The 12,430-nt window shown below is 36.1% G+C and overlaps 1 long non-coding RNA gene across 1 annotated transcript in view; it reads left to right on the top strand.

The window, feature by feature from the left end:
- The window catches only part of LOC126956278 (uncharacterized), a 71,105-nt gene that overhangs the window by 23,225 nt on the left and 35,450 nt on the right, over positions 1–12,430 (top strand). Inside the window, exon 3 of the long non-coding RNA XR_007726271.1 lies at positions 12,294–12,381. This is a non-coding gene — a long non-coding RNA (uncharacterized LOC126956278). The remainder of the gene's footprint in view (positions 1–12,293; positions 12,382–12,430) is intronic.

The raw sequence follows: 12,430 nt of genomic DNA, 5'->3' as shown, positions 1-12,430 counted from the left end.
TTCTGGGTCTGCCTTAACAAATTACCACAAACTAGGTGGCATAAACAGCAAGAATGTATTACCTCATGGTTCTGGAGGCTAGGTGCCTAAAATCAAGGTGTCATCAAGGTTTCATTTTTCTAATGTCTGTGGAGGAAGGCTCTGCTCCAGACTGCTCTCCTTGGCTTGGAGATGGCCATCTTCCTCTAATTTTTCAGATAGTCTTCTTGCTATGTACATCTGTGTCCAAATCTTCCCTTCTTATAAGGGTGCCAGTAATATTGGATGAGGGTCCATCCTTAGGACCTCATGTTAAGTAAATATTACATCTGCAATAACCTCATTTTCAAATAAGCTGACATTATGAGGTCTTAGGGGTTAGGACTTCTGATTTGTATGGAAAATCTGATCCCTTACATTAGACCTGGGAAAATTGCCCTATTAGGCAATTTGACTTTGACGTCTCAATTCCTGATTGAGTAAGTGAAGGATGTAAATTCTTGGGCGGAATACAATTTAACACATAACACTGCCTGAGCTTCTGAGGGATAGGCAGCCCTTGTTTCCCAGCCCCTGTGACTCCACCATTTTTTCCATTTTATGGCTTGTCATTGGTAACAGCCCCTCTTCCTGCTTATCTTGGTGTAGTTCCTGAATAACAGAACCCCCATACACCAACTGAAGGAACGTTAGGACTTGTATACATTTCTGCAATTGAATTGTACAAAGAGTAGAGCTGGCTTTAGCGGTTCATAAAATTTGAATATTGTTGAGACTTTCTCTTTCTTTTGTATGTGTTTCTCTCTGCCTTTTGGCTTGAATCTCTTAGACCAGCTGCTCAGATGAGATTGAATCCATAAACACGAATGGTTCTAGGCTCATGTCCATGGAGCTTCGGAAATGAAATGAAATGAAAGGAGGCATTGCACTGCCAGTTCCTGAAAGAACGGATCCAAGGAAGGTTTTTTGTAGCCTACGCTTTACAGTTATGTTCTCTGAACCAATCACTGCAGCTAAAGCTGGGTGGATTTCATCATAGGTTATGAGCTCACACCTCATGCCATGAGATTTGGATCTGTTACCAGTGGTGAAGTGATTTGAAAGAAAAGCATACACAATAATCTTACTTTTACGCTGCCAGCATTTTCATTTTAATTACCTTAGAAATGTTGGTTAATCTCTTAATTCAGAATTCTTGTTCAATGAGAACATGCATAGCAAATTATATATACATATAATTTACCTAAAATTTACATTAGTTCATTTAGCAGTTATTTTGTCACTTACTATGATCTTTATCTATTTTGTCTGTGCTATGCTTTGTGTTTTGTCTTTTATGTTTCAGGAAGTTTTCCCAGATATCTGCTGAGAGGGGTGTGTGTGTGTGTGTGTGTGTGTGTGTGTGTGTGTGTGTACATGTGTATGTGAATGTTTCCAGTGTATGTTTACTTCTTAAGAAAAACACAGAACAGTCTGGTTTAGTTACCACTTGTTCTCCCTAATTGCTCAACTAGTTAGGGCTAAAAACAAATCTGTTCTTAGATATGTGTCACAAACAGACTTGAGACAACTTAGCTGCTTAACATTCTGTAGGATTTTTATTCGATATTAATGTCTTAAAATGTTGGAAGCACTTGGGGGAGTGGTACATATCCATCCATTCTCAACAAGTACTTCCCATGAAAAGCAACTGCAATATAATCTTGGTACAAAACCAACTGAATCAGAAGACAGAGGACTCAAACCAACAGAGCTCTGCATTTGACGTGCAAATTCAGAAGTATTAATTACTGATCTTGCCTGATATTTTTCCTTCGTTCATGCATGGGCTTTCTCCAAATCACGTATTTGAATACCATTTATTTCTGTAAATTTCCCTAACACCTCTCATACTAATTAACACACCTTATGATGGAAATTTCAATCTTAGCATTTGAAGTGCCTAAGTGGCAAGGTTTGGTGCATGTCCTGTTGATTGAGTTGCTTCAGAGAGTAAATCATGCTCTGCTACACTGTATATTAGAGTCCACTTATGCACACTTACATAGAATTGTTTCTACTGAATTATGTTTACAATACATTATTTCACGAACAATGTAAAAATACATTAGATGTCTGGATCATGCAAACATATATTTCCAGTTAAAGGTCAAAGCATCTCGGATAAGATTCTGAGGGGTTTAGAAAATTTAGTTCTTATAAATTATTTCCTGAGTTAAAAACAAAGCAAAACAAACAAAACAACTCAGTGCTAGACACTAGCTTTTTGCATTTGCTTTTTTTCAACCTGCCATCATCTTCAGGTGTCAATGTGGTGAGGATTGACATGTTTTGGCTCAATTTCCAGTGGGTCAAGAAAGTGAAGTCGGCTATTGTGTCAAGAAAATCTACACACAGAATCTGCAGTCCTACAAAAGTATTTTTGAAATGACTGCATTATTATGATTTTAGGAACAAGATTACATGTGTTTGAAAAGGCTGACTCAACATCAGTTTATTCAGTGATCCCTAAACCTCCCATGGTTTGGTCTCCTCGTAGGAACCAGGAGAATGGGCTAGTTCTTTCATCTTCTCCTCCTCTGACCCCACGTGGCACTTATCCACTTGCATGGGACTGAGAACTGGGACACTGATCCTCAGTACTTCATTGGACTCCCTAATGGACAGACTGTACTTCACCATCTCAGTTTAAGTCTCTGGGCATTACTCTCCCTAGTTTCAACTATTTAGCCAGGTTTGTTTGTTTGTTTGTTTACTTATTTATGTATTTATTTATTTATGGCTGTTCACATCAGTATTGTTGGTCATTTCAGTTGCTATCTATTAGGTTGGTGCAAATGATATCATGGTGTTTCTCATTAAAAGCTTTTGCCATTAAAAGTTTTCAATGGCAAAAACTGTGATAATTTTTGCACTGACCTGATGAGATAGAAATATGGAAATTATACATTTGACCTCATAACATGATGTTTCTCAGAAGTCTTCTTAATAATCCTTCTTAATTATTAATAGTCCTGTTAGTAATCCTCAATAATCCTGTTATTCCTGAGGTTTTGTTTTCATTAATAATATTTTCTCAGACTAAATTTCCCATGTTTATTGATAACCACCTAAAGAGAATTAGCCTAAAAATTCTTAGATATGCATATATATAACATACATATAATAAAACTTTAGAATAGTTTTTTAAATAAAACAGTTCTTAAGAAACTAAGTTTAACTTCTTAAAGTTAGTTCTTAGAGTAGTTCTAAATAAAACTTTAGAATAGTTTTATTTAGAAAATTATTAATGGATATAAAAATATCATTGGGTATTAACAATAATTTCTTTTCTATTAGAGAAAGAAAATAGTTCTTTCTTCTATAGAAAGTGTTTTAGCTGCATAATTTGAGCAATCAGTACCATGGACATTAAATGTCATTCCACTTCTTAGAAACATTTCCCTATATTCTTTAACATAGTAATCAAACTAAATTTGTAGTCATTCTGAATGTTAACATATACTATAACGTAAAGAATCAGAAACCAATGGTGAATTTCCTATATAAATGCATGGAGCATAATATGAAAGGTAGGATATGTGTTTAAAAACATCATATTTCATGTGCTTTGTGTTTTAAAAGATGAAACTTAAACTTCTGAATAATGAACATTTCTTTATTGCTATCAAAATTACAGTTTATTTTAAATGAATAATACTCTGGGTTATTTCTGATGTTAGCACACTGATACTTTTCCTAATAATCAGATAGAAATAACTACTAAATTATTAGTACCTATTATAAATTAGAGAACGTGTTTATACACAATGCACAGTCACCTTTTTAAATTTCACAAATACTTTGGTAAAATAACACTGTATATACACTTCAATTCACAATGTAAATTGAAAGTTGGTAATAGATAATTCAGCTACCTGAAATTATTTAGTGAATTAAATCAGAGAGTATGTTTTAAATTTTACTCTTTGATACTCCAAATTGTTCATGATGAACTTTTTTGATGGTTCAGTGTATATCTCAGCATTTTTAGGTTTTTGGTGTTTTCTCATAACATAGGAAATTTTACTTTACTTTCATTCTGCCCTCTGCATAGTCCCTCATATCTTAGAAGAGACAGTGAGTAGTGATGAGGCTCTGTGTCTATTCCTTTGGTTCCAGAAATCAGTTTGCTTGAAGCAACATTGTAACTCAGTTAGGTGTGGCAAAATGTGCAAAGGGGCTGGGCATGGTGGTGCACATCTGTAATCCCAGCATTTTGGGAGGCTGAGGCAGGTGGATCATTTGAGATTAGGAGTTCGAGACCAGCCTGGCCAACATGGTGAAGCCCCGACTGTACTAAAAATACAAAAATTAACTGGGAGTGGTGGCCTACGCCTTAAATTCCAACTACTCGGGAGGCTGAGGCACTAGAATCATTGAACCCAGGAGGCAGACGTTGCAGTGAGCTGAGATTGTGCCACTATAGCCTGGGCAACAGAGTGAGACTCAGTCTCAAAGAAAGAAAATGTGCAAAGGAACAACATTGGGTAAACTACCATAAATTTTAGCAAATAGATGATTTCTTGTTTTCCTGATTATTATCAGATTTCTGTAAATGTATTGTTATTATATCTCAACAATTAAATATGTTAAAAATGTGCAGTCAAACTTACATTGCCATGAATATTTTTTAAAAAACCTATATTATTGATGATATTATGTCTTAGACCAAAATTAAGCCCTATAGCCAAGACGTTTAACACCTCTTCTTTTTCCCTCTCTCAGTACTCCATTACAAAATCAACATATTAGCATATTGCATAAAGAAAGCAATTTATAACATATTAAAAAGAAACAATTACAGAAAACACAGCAAGAATTTCGAATGTAATAACAGAGTAAAATTGGCTAAACCTCAGATCATCAAAGTATAGCCTTATAAAAAGTCCAGCTGTGCACTGTTTCCAATAGGGACATCTCAAAAAACAAAAGTGACTCAATGAAGGAAAAATAAAACAAGCAAACTTCACTCAGACAAATTCAAACAAGGGTAAATCAGGACTTTACACATTACACTTAATATCACCCAAACTACAATTCAGGGTAAAACATTCATTAAAATAAAGACAGCCAACTCTTGACAATTGTTACCTAATAGCATTAAAATTGCTATTGAAATGTATCAAAATATTTTTGGGGAATTCCTCCATCTTTCTATCTTCTAGTTGCAATGTGATATTGGTATATATGTGTGTACTAATGTACATGTGCAATTATTTCCTACACTTCTTTATTCTCTACAGTGTCTTACTTGTTAGGCAAATTCAGATTGGTTTGTTAATAGACAACAATTTTATATATTTCTTATTATAATATGTTTGCAATTCAATTGAATCTTTTAGTAACACAAACAGGGAAGAATAAAAAGAAATGGATATTCCAAACAGTATGAAATACTGGTAAAGTCAGATAATGTAGCTGAAACAGAACTGTGTGCACACATTAAATGGCATGGATCAACTATATTCTTCTGGTTTTCCCAAGTTTTGGACTCTGGTATAGTCTGATCTGTGAGGTGTAATTAGTAGAGAAAGAAATTGTAGATGCAAAAGGGATAAAAATAATGCACTGGGGCTAGCACAGTGGTGGGCATTTCTACAATGCAGCCCTCGGAAAGGTGAAAATGTATTCCTATGTATTTTTGGAGCTACGCTGACAAAGTTTATAATGGAGGGTGATAGAACTAGATGAGATCGACCTGCTATGTTCCAAAGTGCTCTAGCTGAACACTCCTAGGGGACCATTTAATGTTTATAATCCTTCTTATTATAGTGGGAATTTGAGAAATAATTGCTGGCAGGTGAGAATTTCTTTATTGTTTTTTCGCTGAGCTAAGTAGATTAAATCAAGGTTACCTGAAGTTTTCTTCTTCTTCTTCTTTTTAGAGACAAAAAGTCTTCAGAGTCTCTGGAATGGCAGTAGAACCCTGGAGGCAAAAATAAGTGACAGCACCAGTATTAACTTATGTTCATATTTAGCACACATTTCAAAGGTCCACACAAGGAAATATGACTAGGCATATTATATCCTTTTAAAGGCAGTACAAAAGCTGAAGTGAGATATTATGATCAATGTCATATCTAATGCTCATAAATTTAAGTGGATATTTAGATTATACTTTTTGGAGATAACAATATCATCATTTTAAAATCAGTTAAACATAGTTAGAACAAACCTGCTTGCTAAAAGCCAAATTACAAATATAATTTACTTTCAAATTGATTTGAAGCAACTATGTTTTGATTTGTGCTTCTCTCATTTTTAAAAACTGTAAGTCACATTGTCTATCACATTCATGTAGCAAATCATTTTTCTCTAAATAACAGGCATATCATTATTGAAAGCCTGAAAAAAATGTTGAGTTAGAATTCTTAAAACATTTTAATGCAATACAAAATTTTAAAAAGTTATATTTAAGAATGATTTCTGCTTGTAATAGCTGTAACATTGAGATTTGGTGAAGGAGAAAATAGAGCTGCATAAATGAGTTTCTTTTTATTAGTTTTACCTTTAGATTACTGACACACTCAAATAATAAGGCCTTTCTAGCCCACTTTTACCTATAAAATCAACACTGATGGTTTAAATGTCAAGATATAGTTAACATGATTTTACAAATGCTATCATATATGTTTAAGCACTTACGGTTAACAAAATAAAGAAAAATAATAGAAATTCAAATGTTCAATTTTTATGGTACTTTACAGCTTTCCAAATTGTTTCGCAGTCATTATCTCATTTAATTTCCTGTCAAGGAACCAGTGTTAATATCAGAAATGAGTCTATCCTTGTTGTAGTGACTTGGTCCAGTCACCTAATCATCAGTGGAACTACCATAGGAATAAGAACACAGATTTAAAAAGTAACCATTAACATAACATAATTTGTTATTAAACAATTAAAATTATTGAACTTTCTTGTGAGATTTCAAAATATTTTCTCAAGCATACCATATTGTTTTATTCCCACCTGCAGTTCTACAATTCTTCCAGCTCCTTGAAAGATCAGCCAATTTATCTTTAAATTTCATCTTGATGTCTTTTTCCTGTGAAACCCATATCCTGTGAAAACCCATTTCCTGTGATAACCCATTTGTCATCCATGTAACAACCTTTTATTTTAATTGTTATTTTACATATCTGCAGGCTATTTGCCAGTTGAGGACATTTCTTATTCAACTTCATGTTTTAATGTAGAATTTAGTGACTGGCAAATATGAGGCATTTAATAAATAAGTGAAACAGGTAAAACAAAATATACAGTACAATCAAAATTCGTTTTAGAATGTATTTTTCTGAGTAGAGTTTTTAACACCATAAAATTCTGTTCATATTTACATACCTTATTCATGATTGACTTTCTACAGAGTATTCTAAATATGTGCACTGAAATTATACTATAAACGACATGTCAAAAACATGTTAATTTAGTACCATAGAATTTTTTTAAGAAGCATTTTTATAAGGACAGATTAGATGTTTATATTCTACAAGATAAAAATAAACCTACTTTGACATTTACAAATACACTTTTCTAAGAATAATTTGGACTCTGCATTTAGATAAACATAGGTTGCAGCATTTTTTCTCCCTCAGTATCTGTTACTTTAAAAAACTGACATTTCAGTTTTTGTCTTTGTAAAGATGATTGATGTATAGACCCTCAATGATATCGAGAAGACCTTGCATCCTTTATCTATTGTTGCATAGCAGAGCAGCAAAAAACCTTAATGTGTTCTTTCTCACAATTCTGTGAAATGCTTGATCGGTACTCCTGAAATTGCCTGGAATCACTAGGTCTCACTTGTGCTTCTATAGTCAGTTGGCAGATCTACTGGAGGCTGGACTCAGCTGTGACAGTTGGGATGACAGGGTCTCTTTCTACACCACAGTCTTTAGACTTGGGATTGTTGAAGCTTAGAGGACTTATGGAAATATTGTATGAGGACAAATCCAAATGCACTATATTAGCCAATGTTCTAGAGTCAGTGTGGAAGTAGAATTCATGGAATAATGGATAAAGGGAAGCAATTTCATTAGGAATAATTAGTAAAATTGGAAAAAATCTAACAGCCACTCAATACTGGGATTTAAATATTTCACATTAGTATATGATTAATTGGACAAATTGCAATAATTTTATATTGATATGGTATTTATAATTAAAATATAATATCATACTCAGCAAAATGGAAAAAGTTGTATATTTTGATAGATTTAGATTAAGCCAATTACCCTTCTTATATTAGCTAACATAACTTTTTGACCTTCAAGTATTCACTTTCTGAAAATTCCCTTTCTGAAAAACAAGATGAAATGTTTTAATAATTCTTAAAAACTTATTATTTATTTATTTATTTTTCAGCTTTATTGGGGTATAATTGATATATAAAAATTGCATATATATGACATATAACATAAAAATTTGAAATATAATTTAATACATTATGAAATTATTAGTGCAATCACATTAGTTAACACATCCATTACCTTGCATGGTTACGAGTTTTTGTGTAGTCTTTTTCCCAAGTTTATGTTGGTTATATACAGTCTTCTGTGATTTCGTACTAATTTTTTATTTGTTTTTGGTGATTTTGTCAAAATGTCATTACAATTTTGATAAAGAGCACATTAAATCTGTAGATGGCTTTGAGTAGTAATTTAATGATACCAATTCTTCCAATTCATGAACATGTGATACTTTTCCATTTATTTGTTTTGATTTTGGTTTCTTTCATCAATATCTCATAGATTTCCTCATGCAGATCTTTCACTTCCATCATTAAGTATATTCCCAAATATTTATTTTATTATTTTTAACACTATTATAAATGGTATTTGTATCAGTCCATTCTTGCACTACTATTAAGAGACACCTGAGTCTTGTAAATTTATAAAGAAAAGAGGTTTACTTGGCTCACAGTTTCACAGGCTCTACAGGAAGCATGGTGGGGGAAGCCTCAGGAAACTTAAAATTATGGCAAAAGTGAAGGGGAAGCAGGAATGTTTTACATGACTAGAGCAGGATAAAGAGAGGAGAGGTGCCACACACTTATAAATAACCAGATCTAGCAATAGCTCACTCACTGTCACAAGAACAGGACCGAAGGGGAAACTCACCCCCATGATCCAGTCACTTCCTACTAAGCCCCACCTTCAACATTGGGGATTACAATTTGACATTGGATTTGGTCAGGGACAAAGACCCAAAACAAATCATTCTGCCTTCTTCCCCTCCCAAATCTCACATCCCTCTCACACTTCAAAATACAATTATGCCTCCCCAGTTGTCCCCCTAAAACTTATCTCATTCTGGCATTAGCTCTAAAGTCCATAGTCCAAAGTCTCATGAGACAAGGATAGACCCTTCCACCTATGAGCTTACAAAATAAAAAACAAGTTAGGTACTTTGAAGATACAGTGGGGGTATAGACATTGGGTAAATACTGCCATTTCAAAAGGGAGAAATCAGCCAAAAGAAAGGGGATACATGCCTTGTGCAAGTCTGAAACCCAGCAGGGAAGATATTAAAACTTAAAGTTCCAAAATAATTTCCTTTGACTCCAGGTGTCACATTCAGGCCACACTGATGCAGGGGGTGGGCTTCCCAAGCTTCAGTCAGCTCTACCCCTTTGGCTCTACAGGGCTCAGCCCCAGTGGCTGCTCTCAAGGTCTGGTGATGTGTCTGTGGCTTTTCTAGGTATATGGTGCGAGCTGTTGGTGGATCTACAATTCTGGGGTCTGGAGAATGGTGGTCCACTCCTCACAGCTCCATTAGACAGTGCCGTAGTGGGGATTCTGTGTGTGGACTCCAACCCCACATTTTCCCTCTGCATTCCCCTAGTAGAGGTTCTCCATGAGGGCTCTGCTTCTGCAGCAGACTTCTGCCTGGACATTCAAGCTTTTCCATACATCTTCTGAACTTTAGGTAGAGACTCCCAAGCAGCAACTTCTGTATTCTGCACACCCGCAGGCTTAACACCATGTAAAAGCCACAAAGTTTTATGGCTTGCACCCTCTGAAGCAGCAGCCCAAGTACCTGGACCCCTTTGAGCAATGACTGGAGCTGTAGCAACCAGGATTCAGGGTACAGTGTCCTGAGGCTGTGCAGGGCAGTGGGGCCATGGGACTGGCCCACAAAACCATTTTTTACTCGTATGCCTGCTGACCTGTAGTGGGAGTGGCTGCCATGAAACTTCCTGAAATACCTTCAAGACCCTTTTCCCATTGTCTTGGCTATTTGTATGTGTCTTCCTTTTAGATATGCAAATTTCTTCAGCCTGCTTGAATTTCTCCCCTAAATTTTTTTTTCTACCACATGGCCAAACCATAAATTTTTCAAACTTTTATGCTCTGCTTCCCTTTTAAATATAAGTTTCCAGTTACGGGTAATTTCTTTGTTCACATATCTGAGCATAGGCTTTTAGAAGCAGCCATGCCTCATCTTGAATGCTTTGCTGCTTAGAAATTTCTTCTACTAAATATTATAAAGAATCTCTTTCAAGTTCAAAGTTCCACAGATCACTAGAGCAGGGGCACAGTGCTATCAGGTTCTTTGCTAATGCATGACAAAAGTGACCTTTGCTCCAGTCCCCAATAAGTACCTCATCTCCATCTGAGGCTGCATCAGCCTGGTCATCTATGCATCTCACTGTCAGCATTTTGATCAAAACTATTCAACAATTCTCTAGGACATTCCAAATTTTCTCTCATCTTCCTGCCTTCTTATCAGTCTTCAAAACTATTCCAACCACTGTCTGTTACCCATTTTCAAAGCTGTTCCCACATTTTCAGGTATCTTTATAGCAATGCCCCACTCCTAGGTCCCTATTTTCTTTTCTTTTTTTTGAGGCAGAATCTAGCTCTGTCCCCCAGGCTGTAGTGCAGTGGTGCGATCTCGGCCTCCTGCAAGCTCCACCTCCCAGGTTCATGCCATTCTTCTGCCTCAGTCTCCTGAGTAGCTGGAATTGCAGGAGCCTGCTACCATGCCCATCTATTTTTTTTTGTTTTGTTTTTTGGTTTTTTTTTTTGTATTTTTAGTAGAGACGGGGTTTCGCTGTGTTGGCCAGGATGGTCTCGATCTCCTAACCTCGTGATCTGCCTGCCTCGGCTTCCCAAAGTGCTGGATTACAGGCATGAGCCACCATGCCCGGCCTAGGTACCAATTTTCTGTATTAGTCCATTGTTACACTGCTATAAAGAAACAGCTGAGACTGGTTAATTTATAACGAAACGAGGTTTACTTGGCTCACGATTTGAGGACTGTACAGGAAGTGTGGCTTGGGAGGCCTCAGGAAACTTACAATCATGGTAGAAGGTGAAGGGGAAGCAGGCATGTCTTTCATGGCCAGAGCAGCAGGAATATAGAGGAGGGAGGTACCATGTGCTTGTAAACAACCAGATCTTGAGATAACTCACTCACTGTATTAGTCCATTTTTGCACTGCTATAAAGAACTACCTGATACCAGGCAATTTAGAAAGAAAAGAAGTTTAAGTGGCTCACAGTTTTGCAGGCTGTACGGGAAACATGGCTGAGAAATTCTCAGAAAACTTTCAGTCATGGTGGAGTCAGGCAAACCTTACGTGGCTGAAGCAGGAGGAAGAGAAAGAAGTGAGAGGTGCTACACATTTTTCAACAACCAGATATCATGAGAACTCACTACCTGTCACAAGAATAGCAAGGGAGAAACGTGCTCCTTGATCCAGTCACCTCCCACCAGGCCCCTTTTCAGACATTGGGGATTACAATTTGATATGAGACTTGGGCATAGACACAGGCCCAAACCATATCGGTATTGTTTTTATAAATTATTTCAGAATGTCATTCTCCTTATTAATTCCATATTCTTTTCCTCACATCTTCAGTCAGCCACTGGGGTATTCTAGTTGGATCTCCCTTCCAGAGTGTAATAGCTGTTGATATACAAGAAGTTCAGATAGCTAATAATTTCCAGCTGTGTCACCTGGCACATCTATCTTCACTTACAAGCTGACCCCATTCTCTTCTTGATCAGCTGCCCTCCAAGAATGGGCAATGGCAGAGGTATCAGGCCCAGGCCATATCTACCCAATATAAGACTCAGGTAATAGATTATCGCTGCACTGTATCTTCCTGTTGTGGTGGCCAAGACATTGTCAGATATAAATTTCAGTTTGTTGTTGTTGTTCAATTCTTCTTTCTCCTTGCTTTCCTTTCTCATGGTTCCAGTGTTCCTTGGGGTCTGGAAGCTATCCTTGACTGATTTTGCTTCCTTCTCTTCTATTTCCCATAGGAGTTTATCTCAATGAACTTCCTACAGAATCAGATTCCCAGAGGACGTAACTGAGAGATACCAGGAGTGATCTGAGAAAGCAGATGTGGTAAGATAGGGTTTTGGGGACTGTATATCTCATTGCTCTGTCAATAATA

The sequence above is a fragment of the Macaca thibetana genome, chromosome 6 (genome assembly GCF_024542745.1).
Source record: "Macaca thibetana thibetana isolate TM-01 chromosome 6, ASM2454274v1, whole genome shotgun sequence".
NCBI classification, from domain to species: Eukaryota; Metazoa; Chordata; class Mammalia; order Primates; family Cercopithecidae; genus Macaca; species Macaca thibetana.
The sequence above is the reverse complement of the archived record's forward strand: the minus strand, read 5'-3'. Positions and strand labels throughout refer to the sequence as shown.